We start from the raw sequence: 13,770 nt of genomic DNA, 5'->3' as shown, positions 1-13,770 counted from the left end.
TACAATTATGAGATACTCAAAAAATAAAAATCAATTATACATTTATATCTCCTTGTCAGGAAAGTGATGAATCATATTAAAGAATACATACTTTGTTTCTCTTTTTGAAAGGGCATTACCAATTACTTAAAAAAATGATTTTTAAAAAGCTATGACAGTCTTAGTGAGACTTCTAAACATTTCTGCTTTATAAAATTAAAATCAATTACCATAAAATTTTTAGTTTTAAAAAGTCTTGCCTTTGACTAATATGTGTTTTCTGCCATTATCAGTGCTGTATGGTAAAGGCAACGTAAGTTCATGGAAAACACAGTCTTCCCAGAACAGTGATGACGTCATCTCTGACATTCTCAAAGGTGCTTCCAGCAAACATACTCCACAGTCCAGGGCAATGTTGATGTTTCTTCCATGAGAGCCAGAAACAGTGATCAATGCTCAACAAATAATACAGGATTTTCTCAAACGTAAAGAGAGACATGTGTTTAGGATTCTAAAAAAGGACCACCAGTAGAATAGAGGAAAGAGAATGAAATGGACATCAAATCATAGCACATTAAGTAACTTAACATTCCATTATTATCTACCATATGAAATTGTAAGCAATATTTGAAATCAGCCAGAGTCTACTTAGGATTACATATCCAGACCTGGAAAAAAAGCTGATGTCAGGCACAAGTCTGAAGGAGGTACATACGTATGGTGACTGTTCACTCTGTAGGCCCAAACAGTGACCAAGAAAATCAGTGGAGTCCACCCCATTCTGGTTCTTCTCACAATGAGCAATGTCGCCTGACAGAGCTCTTTAAGTAAAAATTTTTAAAAGATTTTATTTATTAATTTTTAGAGAGAGGGAAGAGAAGGAGAGAAATATCAATGTGTGATTGCCTCTCACGTGCCCCATACTGGGGACCTGGCCCGCAACCCAGGCATGTGCCCTGACTGGGAATCGAACTGGTGACCCTTTGATTCACGGTCTGTGCTGAATCCACTGAGCTACACCAGTCAGGTCTAAGTAGGATTTTATAAAGTCAAAATATAGGAGACTTTAAATAAAATTTAATGTCTCCAATCTGTATAAAGTACACTTTATTTAGCAAATTTATAAATATGTGTGTCTGAAAATAAGTGTATATTTGTATGTGCATGTATATCTGCGTATGGATTGTGTGGATGTCTGTCTCCCTGAGAAGAAATCCTTTTGTGAAACAGCACACTGGGAACAGGGTAACAATTTTTGGGGGGATTCCCCAGACCAGAAAGGCACTGTGGCACTTCATCTGTAATAGATGTCACTGAAATGACTTAGCAGGAATAAAATGTGATATTTAACTCAAATAAGAAAACCTGTTTCTTTGTACAACTTAAGGTGCAATTTATATATCTACATATAATAGAAGGAATCATGTTTTCTTCAAACACTTTTCTTAACTCAATTAACAACTCTCTCCTACTTCTGGCTGAAAGCGAAGTCAAGTTATTTCACAGTCAATAGTTCCAAGAAATAACATTTCACATTTTGTTTCATTTTATTTTTTATAAATATGGCATTTGTTAAAGAATTAAATATTTTGTATATTTTGAATTCTCCTTTATTACAAGTACTATATTAAGATGTTAACAGTTTATTAGGAACTTTGAATTTAAATATTTACCTTTCTCTGTATTTCCCAAAGTGAGTTCCATTGAACTCTAATCAAACGGGATATGTGGTACAGTTTTTATAAAAAATACATTTGTAAAAAGCTCCCATGAATGTATTTAAATCCCTAAAACAAATACTCACAAGCAGCCCTGGCTGGTGTGGCTCAGTGCCAGCCTGTGAACCAAAGGGTTACCAATTCAGTTCCCAGTCTACCGCACAGGCCTGGGTTGTAGTCCAGGTCCCCGGTAGAGGGTGCAAGAGAGGCAACCACACATTGATGTTTCTCTCCCTATTTCTCCCTCCCTTCTCCTCTCTAAAAACAAATAAACAAAATCTTAAAAAAAAACCCACATGCAAATTTATATAATTATTTAATTCAACAGGCCCAAAATTTGCATTATTATAGAACTCTTTAAGAAAAACAACATAGATCATAGAATACCCTGATAGAAACGCCATAGAAAACCCCAAGTAAAACACCATTTTTACTAAATTAACATTAAATGACCATTTTTATTGAATTAACATTAAAGGAACAAGTCAATTATTATTCACATAAATGAATTACATGTAAAAATACTAAAAAAATGCCCTTACATATTAACATGTGATTATATAAACACTCTTTCTCACTGGATAGTTGGAGAAACCGTTGGCCAAGAGTGGCTGAGGAGGGTGATTCTCCTCCTCTTTTTGTTGTTGTTCTTTTTTTTTAACTTTCACTGAATTTATTCAGGTAACCTTGGTTAATAATGTTATATAGGTTTTAAGTGTACAGTTCTATAATATATCACCTGCATAGTGTATTTTGTTTACCACCCGAAGTCAAATCTCCTTCTGTCACCATTTAGCCCTCCATTTACCTTCCTCCCCATACCCGCTTCCCTTCGGTAATCACCATATTGTTGTCTGTGTCTATGAGGCTTTTTAAAATCCCATTCACCTTTTTTACACAGCCCCCCAGTCCCGGTCTCCTTAGACAGCTGCCAGTCTTTCTCTGAATCTATGTGTCTGTTTTTACTTTGTTAGTTTACTTTGTCCATTAGTGTCCACATATGAGCGGTGAAATCAAATGGTCATTCTCTTTCTCTGACTGGCTTCTGACTCTTCTTACTGTTTATTCCCCTCCTCATGTCTTTTGTTCCACGTGTCCTGTCACTGTTGTTTGTGTACACTGTGCATCGTACCTGATACACTGATTGCAAAGAATTCTCAGATTTAACTTCTTTAGTTGTCCTAACTTCAGTGTCTGAGGTACATTTCCACTAATTTAACGGAATACCAGTAGGATGAGAACAAAATGGAATCCTCAAGAATCCCGGGTCAGGTTTCAGGTGAGATTGTTAGTATAGCAGCCACTGTGGCAACCACAACCAGCTTTTGATCACACAAGGCTGGAAACCACAGCCTTCCTGACCAAGAAGACAAAATGCAAGCTGAGCTCTTTTTCTCGTTCTAAATAGATGTTAAATGTATCTCTTTTTCTTACTATTTTTCTAAAGTATTTCCCAGCCCTCTCTGGACTTTCTGATAGTCTGAGTATATTACAGATATATGCCACACTTTAATCTTCATCGTTGTGTTCTTCTTATCAGTTTTTAAATACAAAGTTTCCCAGTATCTAGTCATCTGAGAGCAAACTGTACACCAAAGACCTCATCAAATATTGCACCTTGACTTCTCATCAGTTCTGTGACTGCATGCCTTCACCATTTCTAAGTTAAATATTTCATCGTCACTAACTTTTGCAATTTTTAATGCTCACCCATTAAACTACTTTACTTAAACTTTGGTTTATCAACAATATAAAATTGACTCAATGAGAAATAAGTAATAAACATCTCAAGGGAAGGGGAAATCTCTCATAACAGAATCCAAAAGTTTCAAAGTTAATTTTCAGGTTCTGTATCACTTCACTGTCTCATCTTGTTTAGGAGAAATAAGCTCTTCCGAAAGAGAGAAGACAAAAATGAGATAAAGCAATGAGTCAATAAATAATAATCATAGAAATTACTTCCCTACGTTCTAACAGGTAGGTAAATTATATCCTGAACATAGTTCTGATTGGCTCAGATGTTTAGTGCTTTGCTAAGAAAATGATATTTTAGGTTCAAGTCTCATAAGGGGCTAGGTAACTATGGGCAGTTTTCTAATCAGAAACAGCAACCATAATCCAAGCCAGCCTTCTCATAACTGTCCACTTTGGTCAGCTGGTTTCCTGGTTGACAGAATATGAATGGATCCCCACAAAATTTTTTTTTAGAAATCTACTACAATAAACAATTCACTGAGTTAATAATGTCATTTTTGTACATATTTGTACAGATTTTATTTGTTCAAATGAAACACTTCCAAGTGTTTGCACTGCTTCAAAACCAATGGAATTTATACATGTAAATTTTCTTGGTAAGTAATTTCTCCTTCTTCAAGAAAAGTCAAATGTTGCCTCTCCTTCAGAAACATATTCATGACTCACACCCTGCCTTCAATAAGAGAACTTCTCAGGAGGCCTTCATGGGGTGCCCTTCACTCTCCTTATCCAGCTCTGGCAACTGAACTTCTGTGTACCCTGCATTTAATTTCTGCAATGGCATCTAACAATAGTATCATCATGACTCAATGACATATCTGTCTGTAAGTCTTGCCCAGAATGAAGAGCTTTCTGGATGGCAAGACTGGGTATGTGTTTCCCTTCTGTGTTTTAGGTATGTGTATCCTATAGGAAGGTTTCTCCAAATAATTGAGGAATAAGATAAATGCTACACTCCTACACAAGGCTTAAAATTATCATAAGTAGAAATGAATGTATCTTTCTAGTTTTCAATGTTAGCTCAGTCAACTCTGAGCCTCCACACACATATCTGATTGACTAAATATAAGCTATTCGTAATTTTTATGGGGGAGGGCACCTCTCCACCTCTCCAATATAATGCAAGAGTCTGAGGGGTTTTAGATAAACCAAAACATTCAGGTACATTCTGATTTCCAGTATATTTCGGACAGTGTTGGCATTGTGTGAGCCTGCAGGGCAGTTTTCTGTTCCCGTGTGTGGCCTGGGTATGAAAAATTCTCACCAACAGTCTCAAGGCCTGAGCTATTATCAGGCCACTGGCATCCCTGTGAAATATCAGAGGCCCATCAGCCCCTTAAGAGGCTTCATGGGAGCATGTCCCAGGTGCACAGCACACCCCTAATATTGTGACCAGGGTCCAAGGCAGGGGACTCTCAGAGCTCCTCCACTCTAAAAACTAACCTCACTCACCCATTTCCCTCTTGCAGGATCCTTGCTTAGCTCTCCTCAAAGTGAATATTCCCCTGGGGAGAAAGAGTAGAACAAGGACAATTTACCTGTAGCTCTATGATACTTGTCTTTCTTTTTTGAAGTCCAACTAGGAAAGGAGATGCTAACACAGATAGTTTCTTTTTTGTTTTCAATTAGTTCAGTTGCTAAGCATCCTTCAGAGGAAAAGATTAGTCAGCCATGTCAGCAACAACAAGAAATCACCAAAGTGAACATTTAAGCACTGATTCCAGAACACACCTGGGAAGAAGCAGTCTTAACTCATGGTTTTCAAGTGTTACAGCCCGTGTGCAATGCTGACTCTGTTGTGAAGATGGATGCATCAGGGCGTCTTCATGACATTAGGTCAACACTCAAATGACCTGCTTCCTGTGATTCAAGTTCCACATTCATCTGAAGATTGTTTTAACTGTAGCTTGGCTTTCTGCATAGCTCTGCCAATAAGGGTAAAATTAACAGGCTTGTCTGCTTGCTTATTTCAGCCTGCGTGGCACTTGCTTTTTTTCTTATTATAAAGTAAGAGACTGGCGTTCAGATTTTTTTAAATTAGCCTCAGGAGTTCTGATAATGTGTATCTTTGGCTAGAGAAATTGATTTCCTGTGCATGAACTGACATGATATGGAAGGGGAAAGGCCATACTGGGGACATGCTACCAGAGACGCCTTGGGAGTCCACCAGAAAACTGTCCCACACCCTCTTCTAGTGTCATCAGATGCTTTCCTTTTCTCTCCTCAGCACTCTGAACCCACACAAAGGTCTTATGGGGCTTACTACAGAAGCATGTTCATTTTGTAGGTGGAAAAGGAGAACCAAAGAGTTTCGGTGAGTTGTTTGGGGTCACAATACTAATAACCCACCGAGGCACAATACCCTCAAAAAAGTGAGTTTTACTATTTATTACCAAAAAGTATGCCATCCAAAACACATGTGAAATATACTAACTTACAGTTAGGTAACACACATGCAAGGTACTGTTTTAGGAAATTTACATGATTAATTTGTTGACTCCTATGATAACCTTATGAAGTTAGTACAAATGATTTTCCCCATTTTACCATTGAAGAAAATATGTAAACATCAGAGAAATGATATAGGCTGCCAAGGCCACACAGGTAGGAAGTGGCAGAGCTGGGAATCAAACCCAGCACTCTGTCTCATCCAACCTATGCTCTTACTTTAGGTTGTACTGTGAATATATGAAAATACTTTGCGTGGTTGGATACCATACATTTTTAGGTGAAATGAGCAAACACATAGTGAAAAACTTTTTAAATTCTCATAATTCATTCTGTGTGCCTCAGAATAATTTCCCACATGTCCATGCCCCTTTGTGACAGAAAAGAGGATTAGACAACATGTTCCACATACCACAGAGCATGGTGGGGATGCTCACCAGGCTTCAGCTGCCCCTCTCCTGTGATTGCACTGGTCTTTCTGGCAGACACATCACACTGATAGTTCACATTGATCTTCCATTTAGATAAAACCTGGAAGACTATCTCACGTATACTGCAACTACCAAGCCTCCTGAATCCTGTCTTCATACAATTATTTTATTCCCTAACTGTAAAACTTTACATCATCTCTGCTAATTTAATCTTATTAATTTCAATCATTTTTTCCTTGTAGAGATCTTTCTAAAAATACTAATTTTAATATAACATATTCACTATGAGTCACCTGAAAAATTGATAAGCATTAAACTTATCACTAAAAATATCTAACTGGGTTAGAACAAAAAGAGAGTTCTGAGTTGTATGAGTATGCCTTTGTATGTCACCTCGAGTTTATTAATCCATTAATCAGCACTATTAGAATATGATAATTCAACCAGCTAGATTTTTCTTAATATTCCTGTGGACTTCTTGCTCAAAAGACTATCTTTGAACACTGGATAAAATACTCTGCCCAGATAGCATATAATTTATTTGTCCCATTATCTGAAATAAGGTAAATGGTCTAGTTTCTACAACTTTTTTGTTTGTAAACACATCTTGGTTTTGCATGATCACTGTTTTCTTATTTAAACATTCCCCAAATATTTGCTTCACATCCACGCTTTTGTCCAAGTTCCCAGTGTGCATGCAGAAGGTTGGCTCGCCAGGAAAGATCTGGCCAAACGTCCGTACAGGAGGTTTTCCAGGGAAGTCACTGTAGATTTTTGAACTTACGCATTAGCTGTGTGATAGTACAAAGATGGGGCAGGAGAGAGCAGATCTTTGAAGTACATTTATTTAATATATCATGAAATATGTTTAATTATAAAGGCCTTGACAAGGCATAATAAGTAGCTTAAGTCTTTTATGTTAAACTATTTTAAGGCACATTTTAATACATTTTGCAAGTAAGGGAGCATATTCTAAAGCCTTACATTTACTTTTATATGTGAATTTATCATGTACGCAAAGGGAGAATACACTAATTAATTTTGTTTCCCAAAGTCATTTCATTCAAAACAACAATTGGAAATTTCATTATTCCAAATAAGCATTAGCAATTAACAGTATAAAAAATAATGAGAATGAGAAGATTCTATTCCACCCAGCAATCAAAAGGAGGTGTTCTACGGGGAGGAACTGAAAGGGACTTTCTTTGACACTGACCACCAGTTTCATTTGTAGTTCATTGTTCCAAATCTCTTGTTCTGAAAAGCTTTCATGGAGCAAACACCTTAGCAGCTTGTTCTGTCACCTCTCTTGCACTTTGTCCAATAAATTGGGTCAATATACTTCCTATTCTCAGCCTTTTCTCCTAACTCAACAGGACTCTGGCATCATTCCAAACCTGCTGGGTCCCAATTCTGATTTCATATAATTTTTTTTAAAAAATCAATGAGAGAAAAAATGTTTCTGAATAGCTCAGCTGACATAGCCATAGGCAGGAGCTGGCTGGTGCTTTTCAGTATTATCCACATGACCAACCAGACACAGACTTTGTTATTTCACAGCTCGCCTTGCCAACCAAGTCACTCAATTGTTGCAATCAGTGCTAGTGCTCCAGGGTAAAAATAAATAAATAACATGTGGACTAGAACGTACTAGCTGGTGCTGTGAATACACAGAGAACAGCGGTATAGGTAGATTCAGCCTGCCAGGGTTTAAATTGTCTAATCAATTCCTGACTTTTTTTGTGTGTGTTTTTGTTTTGTTTTGTTTATGCTTTGTCAGTCAACAGATGGTAGCCCATGAAATTACTTCTTTAAAACGGAGCTTGCTTCAGGTGATACTTTTCTTTCTCAAAGAAAATCTACTATCTGTTGGATGAAGGCACCTAGCACAAGCTACTGCAAGTCAAGGGGCAAAAGGGAAGGGTTATATAGTAAGTAAAAAGGAGTGATTCCTTTCTTTGAAGTATATGAATTCCTTAAAAGCCTTAGAAATGACCTCCCCATGCAGTAGCCTAGAGATGGTATAATTCATCTGAAAAGCCTCATTCAGAATGAGAAAAATAGAAATATAAACCTATCCAACTTGGCATAAAAAACATAAATGGTGTTGAATAACTATAAGCAAGCAGACTTTACCATATTGCAGCCAAAATGCAAACAGCATGCTGGCTCCTGCTACACTGAAAAACAATCTAAGGCATTATCTTATGTGTCATTCTTTCTACTTTTCTTTAAGAAAACTAATGCAAAAGGATCGGTGTTTTAAAGATGAATGTCAGATATGAGCACCATGAAGAATGAGTTGGCATATGTTTAAAATGTTGGAGATGCAGATACTTAGAAGAAAATAAACCTAGTCACAATTTGAAGTCGTCTTTTCTCTGTTTGTGCCAAGTTCCAGCTTTGTCACCCATTACAGTAGCAGGAGAGAGTTCAATGCTGAAAAGATGAGAGGAAAGGGATGTTGCAATAGGCATTTCTATTTCCATCTATATTAAAAACAATAGCAAGATTTTTTTAAATCCTCACTGGAAGATATGTTTTTTTCCTGATTTTACAGTGAGAGGAGAGGGAAGGAAGAGAGAGAGAGAGGGAGGGAGAGGGAGGGGGAGAGAGAGAGAGAGAGATGGAGGGAAGAAGAGAGAGAAACATCAATGTGAGAGGGAAACATTGATTAGTTGCCTCCCAAGCACGCCCTGACCAGAGTCAAACCCACAACCTAGGTATGTACCCAGACCAGAATCAAACCTTGAGGCTTTTCAGTGCGCAGTGCATGGGACGATGCTCCAACCAACTGAGCCACCCAACCAGGACAAAAAAGAGCATCATTTAAATAAAGGGAGAAAATACCTGTTTTCACCAGAAACACTAGAATTTCACAGCTTTGCTTCACTATTTTAATCTTTTCAAAATTAGCTCTCATTGCCTATCATTAATCTGCAACATGACCCACACTTTGCACAAAATATACAGGTATTCCCTCATGCATAATGCCCCAATTATAGTCACAATTTTATAACAGGTCAAATCATGCAAGGTAGTAGGATTTCATTTATAAACAGAAATTCTTGTTAGCTTCACAAGATAAGAAGGAAATATATAAACAACTGGCAATGAAGTAAAAAGAATTGATCGATTGTCACTGGGACACAAACTGGAGTAAAAGGTTAATTTCATCAGCAGAAAAATTATAATTAGAGCAGAGATAATAGTAATCAAACAAAAGTGGGTAATGGGAACAAAGTATATTTAAAGCAATGGAAAACTGTATTGAACTTGGGAGAACTAGCAGATAAAGACCTGTTATATTGAAGGAGGCCAGATGAGAGAATGCATGACCAACAAATTACATCTTGACTAAGGTTATAAGTGTTTGGAGGAAGAGAAAGAAAAGGACATTCTACTGAGTGTGGAAGGAGAAATTTTTGATTATCATAGTCTTCGAGTGTTCTAGGCTTAACATACATTTTGCTGCACTTCCTTTCTTTCTCTTAAATGTTACTATCCTTCCCAGTCCCACTTTCCATGGGGGCTTCCTATGCAAAAGTGATATGGCTCACTTCAGAAAGATAAACAGAAACCTGAATACAGGAAAGTCCATTCCAAGTGGTAAAATAAGCCAGATTTTCTTTTTTTTATAAAACACTTGCCTCAATTATTTCCTGCAATGAAATCACCACAACTGCATTACTTCTGGAGTTGGAGGGTGAGGCTCACCCACCTGGGCCTGACACCAGAGGCAATGCCACTCTGATGGCTCCCTACAGTGGGTAGGTCAGTGTTTGTGTCCCTGTGCAGAGGGGCGTCCCAGTGCATATCCACATCACTGATGAGGTTTCTCAGACTTCACAAACCTACACAGGATTGCACCCTAAGAATGTGGTTCCTCTATAGGTTGATAATCTCATCTAGGAATGCAATTAGCTCCATCATTTCCAATTACCGCATTTTGCCATGTGTAATATGCTCCCGTGTATGATGCACACCCACATTTTGGGCCAAAATTTCAAGAAAATAACCTTTTATCTTAATGTTTTAATTCAATTTTTAATTTATATTTAGAAACAAAACCAATGATCGTATTCTGGGGTATGATATTGCTTTTGGATATTGTTATTGCTCTCTAGAGTTACACTTTTCACACATAAGCATAAGTAAAGGAATTAAAAACATTTATATAGATACAGAATTAGTACTACCCATGCTTATGTATAATGCACATCCTTAATTTTCCATAAAAAATTTGGGCAAAGAAGTGTGCATTATACATAGCAAAATATAGGTAGCTTCACCCCATTCAGTGTACACCTTCACTCCAAAATGAGAAGCCATCTGAAGACTGAGGTTCAAAAAGGGGGAAAGACCATAAAGAAATTCATAGTCACTAGGGCTTATTTTCATACTTTTAAAAGTTTGAATTTATGAAATTAATGGATTCTAATGAATTCTTCTTTGTAGTTTATGTGTTAGTTTTCTTATATAAGTAATGCCAAGTAAAACAAATGTGGAAAATATTTAGTATTAATTTAAAGATGTTTTTCTTATCTGATATATCCAAAAATCACACTATAACTAAGAACTATACTATAGTATATACTATATACTATGCAGTATATATACTGTATATATATACTAGTATATATCTACTACTACTATATATACACTATGGAAAAACATGTTGAAATGAATAAATTAATTATTGGTCACTCCATGAAGCCTTGGGTTTTCTGTTATGTACACATTTTCCATGAACACATCTTTCTTATTCTAAAGCTTATGCTCTTTCAACCTTCAAGTAGCCAAAATATCTCCTATCACTGAACTGCAGCAATAGTATTTAACCAGGTGGGTGAATTGATGTTTCTTGATTTTGTACTAATATTTCCATCACAGTAGCGTGTTGGCCTCAGGGATGATTTAGACACAGATGTTGTATTTCTACACTGTTTTCCCTCTGTGGTTATTTGGTGTGAACTGCAAACCAGATAACAACGAACCTTAATCAAATAACTAATTTATGTATCAAGTATACATTGTTTTAGATCTCTGTTGATCTACCCAGGCCCTTGAAGAGAAAAGAATGTTAGTGAGCATTCTGCGTTAATGCAGATGTGCTGAGAAGATAGGATGAGACGTGTAAGAGATTTGTCTGGGGAGAGAGCACGATGTAGGTTTGACGACTGTGAAAGGAGAAAGAAAAGAAAAGAAGAAGCCCTGGCTGGTGTGGCTCAGTGGGTTGAGCATGAGCCTGTGAACCAAATGGTCACCAGTTTAATCCCAGTCAGGGCACATGCCTGGGTTGTGGGCCAGATCCCCGGTAGGGGGCATGCAAAAGGCAACCACACATTGATGTTTCTCTCCCTCTCTTTCTCCCTCCCGTCCCCTCTCTCTAAAAATAAATAAATAAAATCTTAAAAAAAAAGAGTGATTGAGTGGAAGGAGTTTCCAACTGCAGCAAAGTTTGAAGATGGTTTCAGCCAGGTGGACTGGGACCCCTCAAGTCATGGTCATCCATTAGAGAAGTACTGCATCTCATAAGAAGCGACAGCCTTAGTACCCCCACTATGCTGAGTTGTTGGCTGTGAGCAGCCCACCAAGGAAGTGTAGATTCAGGGCAAGCATTCTGTGGGACCCTAGGGATACCAGTAAATTACGCTTCTCCAGAAGGAGGTATGATAGGTACATTTTCATGGCCACCAAAATAAGAGTGTCTCTGCAACATTTCAATCTGGCTTAAATAAAGAAATTGACCAAATCATTGATTTTAACCCATTTAAAACATGGGTGATATAAAGACTTGTAAGGATAATTAAGTTTTTTCATAAGCTTTTACTAGTATCAAGACTAGTCTCAAGAAAATTGCAAGTCTCAAGAAAATTGCAAGTGCAGTGTTCCTTAAAAATAAAATCACTACATAAACAAAAGTTTAAGCTTCTTGCAAATAAACCAACAACTAACAATATGATGATGGCAGAAGTGTTTTTAAAATACTCCCCAGCATTGCTCAGTTGGTTGGAGCACAGTTCCATGCAGTGAAGGGTTGCTGGTTTGATTCCTGGTCAGATCACATTCCTAGGTTGCTACCTAGGTTACAGGTTTGATCTTGTTTGGGGCACATATAGGAGCAACCAATCAATGCTTGTCTCTCACATCAATGTTTCTCTCTCTCTCTTTCTCCCCTTCCTCTCCCTCTAAAATCAATGGAAACACTTCTTTGGATGAAGATAAAAAACAGACACATAAAGAAATAAAGAAGTGCTTAACAAATAAATACTCCCCAAATTGTTTGAAATAATAAATCACAAGTGATAAACAAAGAGGACAAACAAAACAAAAACTGTGAACAACATACTGAAAAAACCTAGGAGCAAGAAATCCCATGAATTTCAGCACAGGCATGAATGTGGCCAAACCATCAACAGGCGTGTGCTCTGCATAGAATGACAACTATGTGGATGGAATACTGAAGAAAGAATGGTACCCACTTATCCTATAAGCCATGAAGACCAAACTTTCCTCTAAAATAATTATAGCCCAAATGAGATGACCCTGTGGAAGCCGAGAGTACAGGATCTGGGAAGAGCCTAACTGTCCTTGCGATACACAGGTTTCACAGACCAAACATGGCTTATGAATGTGAGAAAATCAAACAGAGCTTTGCCAGGGTAAGCCCTTGACAAATATAGAGCAAGCATTTTCGGAAGTTCAAAGCCTTATTCTCAAGGAACACTATTTGTAAGAGATGCTAAAGTCAGGGGAATAGGAACACTGAGTGAAAAAGGAAGAGAAGCTTCAGATATAAGGTGGAAGCACCCAAAGGAAAGAAATCCTGGAAAGTAGTATACAGGTAAACTTACAAGATTAAGTCTGAGAGAGCACTACCTTCGAAAGCAATACATTGCTGAGGGCTAAAGCGCACAGTTGAAGAAGAAAATACTTCTGATTTGTACATATAAAAGACAGAAAAACAACCACACAGAAGCCTTATTTTGAGTATTTCACATAACAATAGAAAGGAAATTCTCAAGGCAAGGAGCTCTCCATAAGAACATCTTTCTAATAGCTTAAGAAAATCCACAGTACTGAAATATTGGGGTGTGAGAGCTGTATGATGTAAACCATAATCAGTCATTAATAAGAAAAATAATTAAAATTAGCACAATGACATTTCAATAGACAAAGAGAATGCACTAGAAAAATGTGTCAACAAAGTAAATGAAAATGAGCTAACAGATGTTAAGAAAATTAAGAAAACAATGGCAGTTTTAGAATAAAAGCACACATCTTAATTGAAAAAAATAAAAAATTATATGATGCATTCAAGAAGATAAAATGAATAGAATTCAAGAAAAATTTAAATAAAAACTGAAATACAAAAAATATAAGTGATTATATACCAAAGAATATACAAAAGTCAATGCAAAATGAAAAGAAAATCT

Source organism: Phyllostomus hastatus, unplaced genomic scaffold (genome assembly GCF_019186645.2).
Source record: "Phyllostomus hastatus isolate PE091 unplaced genomic scaffold, TTU_PhHast_1.1 phas_contig_80, whole genome shotgun sequence".
In the NCBI taxonomy this organism is placed as follows: domain Eukaryota; kingdom Metazoa; phylum Chordata; class Mammalia; order Chiroptera; family Phyllostomidae; genus Phyllostomus; species Phyllostomus hastatus.
Note: the sequence above shows the minus strand (reverse complement) of the source record.